Below are 6,880 nucleotides of genomic sequence, written 5' to 3' on the forward strand. Positions count from 1 at the left end.
AAATGCGCTGCTGTTTGCAACCTTTCCCGCATGTTAAGAAGGTTAAAAAAGCCAAAACACTGTGGCCTACGATGGCTGCCTGCAAGCCGAAATATGCGACCTTGTAATGAAAGAGTGTACCCATTGTTCCCTAAAATGTGTCCTTTTTAACCACCTCTCCCTTCTCCTCCACCAGCTGCAAATGTTTCTCCTTCGCAGAGGCTCGTGAACATTAGAAAGAGAAAACGTAAGACGAGGGACGAGATGTTCACGGAGCTGCAGATGTCCGCCCAGGCTGATAGAGCACAGCAGAATGCGTGGAGGCAGTCAATGTCGGAGATGAGAAAAGCCCAACATGAACGAGAGGAGAGGTGGCGGGCTGAAGACGATAGGTGGCGTCAGCTTGCAGACAGACGGCAAGAGGCAATGCTCCGTCTGCTGGAGCATCAAAGTGATATGCTCGAGCGTATGGTTGAGTTGCAGGAAAGGCAGCAGGAGCAGAGACCGCCGCTACAGCCCCTGTGTAACCAACAGCCCTCCTCCCCAAGTTCCATAGCCTCTTCACCCAGACGCCCAAGAACACGGTGGGGGGGCCTCCGTCCACCCAGTCACTCCACCCCAGATGATCGCCCAAGCATCAGAAGGCTGGGCTTCAATAAGAGTTAAAGTTTTAAAATGCAGTGTGTCCTTTTCCATCCCTCCTCCCCCACCCATCCCAGGCTACCTTGGCAATTATCCCCCTACCTCTGTAAGGAACTAATAAAGAATGCATGAATGTGAAAAAACAATGACTTTATTGCCTCTGCAAGGGGGAGGGGAGGGTGGGGTGGGGTGGTTGGTTTACAGGGAAGTAGAGTGAACCGGGTCGGGGGGGGGGGTTGGAGGGTTCATCAAGGAGAAACAAACAGAAGTTTCACACAGTAGCCTGGCCAGTCACAAAACTCGTTTTCAAAGCTTCTCTGATGCGCACCGCGCCCTGCTGTGCTCCTCTAACCGCCCTGGTGTCTGGCTGCGCGTAATCAGCGGCCAGGCGAGTTGCCTCAACCTCCCACCCCGCCATAAAGGTCTCCCCCTTACTCTCACAGATATTGTGGAGCGCACAGCAAGCAGCAATAACAATAGGGATATTCTTTTCGCTGAGGTCTGAGCGAGTCAGTAAGCTGCGCCAGCGCGCTTTTAAACGTCCAAATGCACATTCCACCACCATTCGGCACTTGCTCAGCCTGTAGTTGAACAGGTCCTGACTCCTGTCCAGGCTGCCTGTGTACGGCTTCATGAGCCATGGCATTAAGGGGTAGGCTGGGTCCCCAAGGATCACGATAGGCATTTCAACATCCCCAATGGTCACTTTCTGGTCCGGGAAGAAAGTCCCTTCCTCCAGCTTTCGAAACAGAGCAGAGTTCCTGAAGACGCGAGCATCATGTACCTTTCCCGGCCATCCCACGTTGATGTTGGTGAAACGTCCCTTGTGATCCACCAGGGCTTGCAGCAGCATTGAAAAGTACCCCTTGCGGTTTACGTAGTCGGTGGCTTGGTGCTCCGGTGACAAGATAGGGATATGGGTTCCGTCTATGGCCCCGCCACAGTTTGGGAATCCCATTTCAGCAAAACCATCCACTATTGACTGCACGTTGCCCAGAGTCACTACCCTTGCTATCACCAGGTCTTTCATTGCCCTGGCAAATTGGATCACAGCAGCCCCCACCGTAGATTTGCCCACTCCAAATTGATTCCCGACTGACCGGTAGCTGTCTGGCGTTGCAAGCTTCCACAGGGCTATCGCCACTCGCTTCTCAACTGTGAGGGCTGCTCTCATCTTGGTATTCTGGCGCTTCAGGGCAGGGGAAAGCAAGTCACAAAGTTCCATGAAAGTGCCCTTACGCATGCGAAAGTTTCGCAGCCACTGGGAATCGTCCCATACCTGCAGCACGATGCGATCCCACCAGTCTGTGCTTGTTTCCCGGGCCCAGAATCGGCGTTCCACGGTATCAACCTGCCCCAGTGACACCATGATTTCCACATTGCTGGGGCCTGTGCCTTGTGAGAGGTCTATGGCCATGTCAATTTCCTCATCACTCTCGTCGCCGTGCTGCAATCGCCTCCTCGCCTGGTCCGGGTTTCGCCTTGGCATGTTCTGGCTCTGCATATACTCCAGGACAATGCGCGTGGTGTTCATAGTGCTCATAATTGCCGCGGTGATCTGAGCGGGCTCCATGATCCCAGTGCTAGCTATGGCGCCTGGTCAGAAAAAAGGCGCGAAAGTAGTATCTGATGGACCAGGAGAAGGAGGGCGGGAGGGAGGGAGGGAGGGCCAAGTGACGACATGGCGTACAGGTACAGGAACAGGGAGAAACACAAACAACTGTCACACAGAATGGTCCCCCCAAAGATTAAACTGGAAACCCTGGGCTTAGCAGGCCGTTGATTTCACGGAGGAAGGGGAAGCAAATGAACACAGAATAAATCTATTTTTTACATCTTAAGGTGGCAGCCGACGCTGCAGCATGAGTGACAGCCATACCAGTATGATGATGATGGGTACCAATCATAATATACCATCATCTGCCAAAAGGCAAGGGGCTGCTGCTGTGTAGCAATGCAGCCCCATGTCTGCCAGCCCCACGTCCGCCAGCACCCAGCATCGCCCTCGGCCTCTTCTGGGTGCTTAGCAGACAATATTGGGCAATTGGCAGAAAATAGTACATTATGACTGGTAACCGTCATCATCGAGACAGTAGCATGTCTGCCCAGGTGGCCATGATTGACAGCCACTCCAGTACGACGACGACGGGTACCAGTCATAATATACCATCGCCTGGAAGGGGCTGGTGCAATGCAGCCCTACGGCTGCCAGCCCCACGGCTATCACTCATGCTACACCGTCTACTGCCAAAAGGCAGTTAGCAGCTGCTGCTGTGTAGCAATGCAGTCCCACGTCTGCCGGCACCCAGAGGACATATGGTGACGGTGAGCTCAGCTGTGCTGAGCGGGCTCCATGTTGTCTGCACAGGTAACCCAGGTAACTAACCCAGATAAAAAGGCGCGAATCTATTGTCTGCCGTTGCTGTGACGGGGGAGGGAGGGGCCTGACGACATGTACCCAGAACCGCCCGCGACACTGTTTTGCATCATCCGGGCATTGGGATCTCAACCCAGAATTCCAAGGGGCGGCGGAGACTGCGGGAACTGTGGGATAGCTGTGGGATAGCTACCCATAGTGCAATGCTCCGGAAGTCGACGCTAGCCTCGTACTGTGGACGCGGTCTGCCGACTAGAGCACCTAGAGCATTTTATTGTGTGGACATACACAATCGGCTGTATACAACCGATTTCAATAAAACCGGCTTCTATAAATTCGAACTAATTTCGTAGTGTAGACATACCCTTAGTCTCTAAGGTGCCACAAGTACTCCTGTTCTTTTTGCGGATACAGACTAACACGGCTGTTACTCTGAAATCTATGTGGCTATGTTCCCTCCTCTTAAACTCTTCTCCCCCACCTCCCCAGTTGTTGTAGATCTTAATATGTGTATATTTATTTCTCACTGCCTCTAGGCCCCTGGGTTTTGTCCTTCTGAGTCTGCACTACCCTTACAATTGCAGCAGCACAAGTTTATTCACAAGAAACACTTGTCAGAATCATGAAGCTGTTGTGCAGGGTAGAAGGATGGTCATGGGGTTAAAACACCAAGATTCAGGAAGTTTAGAAGAACAAGGAACCGTACTATGTGAACTTTGAGTCACTTATTCTGTCTCACTTTACCCATCTGGAAAACGGGGATACTAGTTCCCTACCTACCAAGTTCACCAAGATTGTGAGATTGCTAAACGTTCAATATACTCCGATTCTGTGGTAGTGGGTGCACTTGTATGAGGTTATTTTGCTGCTCAGAAAAGACTTTAACAAACTCTTAAATCCTGCACTAGAATGCACCACTTGACAAATGCTTCACTACTGTGTAAGAGGCGCATGCACTAGCTACAGTTTGAGAAATGTTAACTTTGCCATGTAACAAAGATTAAGAAGTTGAGGTATAATTGAAAGGAATTAGAAAATTTCAAAAAGGGGGTAGAAAAGAAAAATGGTAAGCTGTCTTCTCAAATTCGATAGCAAGAAAGCAAAAACCAAGACAGTTTTTTCCATATTAAGATTCTAAAACAAAATCTATTGTCACTATTTTGTTGTTTCCTACTCTAAACAGACTGTGGATCTTAAAGAAAGAGCTCCAGATATAGTTCTTCAAGCTCTGAGCCATTCCATACAAATAGCAGCCTATGCACACTCTGTGGCACATGCACAATAAAACTGCTTTTATTAAAGGTAAATCTGAATCCTCTGCCAAAGCCAGGCTATTCAGACAGCAGAGCAAGGGAGTCTGGTACAATGAGTATTTATGGACAGATTAAGTTGCAGTGCTTAGTCTGCCTTGATTTTTTTCTTTCCTCCTTTGCAAGAGAAGGATACAATTATAGTTTGATCTTCACCTGTGCCACTAATGTCAGCATAAAGGGCTGTCAACACTGTTCAAGGCTCTCCTTAGTGTGTGGAAGAAAAGTCTGGCCAAGTCACCACCATCCCATTTTGGCTTCTGTGTTGCTGCATATTCTCACTGTCCACAGATTCCCAAAGGAGAATTCTTGCAGGTGACAAGTCCATTGGGCCTGCTAGATATGATGGCTGGCTACCAGAGGGATACAGTCCAAGGACCCAGCCAGGGAGCGGTTGGACCGTGGGGCTGCATTTCAAAGAGAAGTGGAGGCAAGAGCTTGTCCCTTGATGGGACTGGTAAAGGGGTCTTAGCAAGGTAGTCTATCCAAGGACCATGACAGAAGGCACTGACCTTCCTTCAAGTCCATAATCAAGCACCATCATACCTATTTTTTCTTCTGAATTAGAAAATAATTGGAATAAACCCCCTTCCCTCTGTACTGTAAAAGAACTTCTTCCACTGCTCCAAGACTTAGAATTGATTCCACCTCTCAAAGCACAGGGAGGGGCCAAGCCACGTGGGGCAGCCCCCCACCTGGAGCGTTTTAAGCCAGCCCACATTTTAAGTAGAGGGCCGAGCGGCGTGGTGCGGCCTCCCCACCCAGCGCCCCAGCAGGAGTGCCGGGGCTGAGCTGCATGGTGCGGCCCCTGACCCGGCTCCCAATGACCCAAGGGCCATAGTTTGCCCACCCTTGGTGCAGGAGCATGATCGTGTGCATGCATGACCTCAGTGGACACTGCTAGCCAAATGATTCCAGTCTTGAGCAGATGTGCACCAGAAGTGGAATAGTGCTGAGCTGCTCCTGCAGACTTTCACCCATAGCCAAGGAAATTAAGAGTGACGGTGCAGGGTCTCTTAAGTACTCCTGCTAATGCTTTTGGGGAAGTCAAGCCAATGCAGAAAAACAGGCAAGAGTAAGTGAAACAGTCAGAAAACTATGAAGGAGAATGCTTTGGACTTCTAGTCCTACCTATTCAAAAAGCTTTAAAAATAGGCATATCAAGGAGATTTTCTACACCAGTATTGGCAACTTCAGTAGCCATATTCTAAACAAGGCTCCTTCAGCTGAAGTCTGCAGTTCCTGTAACCTTGTCTACATGAAGGGTCTCTATATTGCTAACTGAATTTTTTTTTTTTTTTTTTTTTTTTTTTTTTAAAAGAAGAGTTCCCTAATGTTTACCAGGTTTAAGCAAAGCAGTGCTGTTCAGGGATGTAAATAGTCTAAAAAGTTAATGGTTAAGCAATTAAAATTATAGTGGTTAACTGTTAACTGATGCTCCTGGCACAGCTGGGGCTAGGGCCCCTCTGGCCAGCATGGGGCAGCCAGCATTAACTGTTAAGATTGGTTAATGGTAAGCCTAATGCTTACTGGTTAACCGTTTAACCTTTTACATCCCTAGTGCTGTTGGCATCAATCCTACTATTGAGGGCTTGTCTACATGCCCTATGGGACTGAGATTTCTAACAAGCTGCATATTGATTGGTCTAGTGCACACCAGCATTGGCTACACAAAGAGTCTGTAGTGTGCTTTTAATATAGTGCTGTCAGTACATTTAGTGAGCACCAGCATGGTCTACATTGACCAAATTAATATGCTATATTATTGCACTTTAGAAATCATCCCCTCCACTGCCCGTAGAGAACATTGCTGCTCTGTCTAGAGAAGCTTTAAGTCGCAAACTTCCATCAGAGTATTTTTCATTCTCTGCAATCCTTCAAGTTCAATTTTATGCTGAAGTCAAAATTTGCTGATCATATATGTTCATTTATTGTAAGCAGATATTTTACATTTAGTATATTTTTAAAAGAAGTAGGAAAGAGATTTTTTTCTTCCAACTGTACTCAGAGTTCAGTAGCTATGTGGTAGTTGTCCTATTTTTGTGACCCAGTGCTAATACTGCCTTAATTTTTTTTCATAGCCTTAAATAGATCAACTTCTTAAAGGGAGGAGAGTAAGAAACAAGTCACTGAATATGGTGCTCTGCTCAAGGAGGATTTTAATACAGATGGTCCTTGGGTTATGCAAGACCCGACTTACGCAAAAAGTTCCATAAGGCATAAATAAAATTTCCAAGTTGCAGAAAATATTGTGTAGCGTACAGGAACGCAAAGTACTGTAGTGCGGTGTGTGGAGGAATACAGCAGTAACATCTCCTACAAGGGAAGGCTTTGCACTTCACAGCCTCTGTCTCGGGTTAGTTCAGTGATACTGTATTTCTGTTATTTCACCCTATCATTTCATTCCTCATCTACAAATTAAGCCCATTGTCATCCACCACCAAAATGCAGCCTTCAGTGTGCCAGGATAACAATAGGATTAAGGTAAAGGCAAGGCTTTCCAGAAAGGAATGATTGTGTAAATTGGGGAGCATCTGTAATCCTTAACAAACAGTGACAAATACAACTCATC

This window comes from Malaclemys terrapin, chromosome 5 (assembly GCF_027887155.1).
Source record: "Malaclemys terrapin pileata isolate rMalTer1 chromosome 5, rMalTer1.hap1, whole genome shotgun sequence".
Classification (NCBI taxonomy): domain Eukaryota; kingdom Metazoa; phylum Chordata; order Testudines; family Emydidae; genus Malaclemys; species Malaclemys terrapin.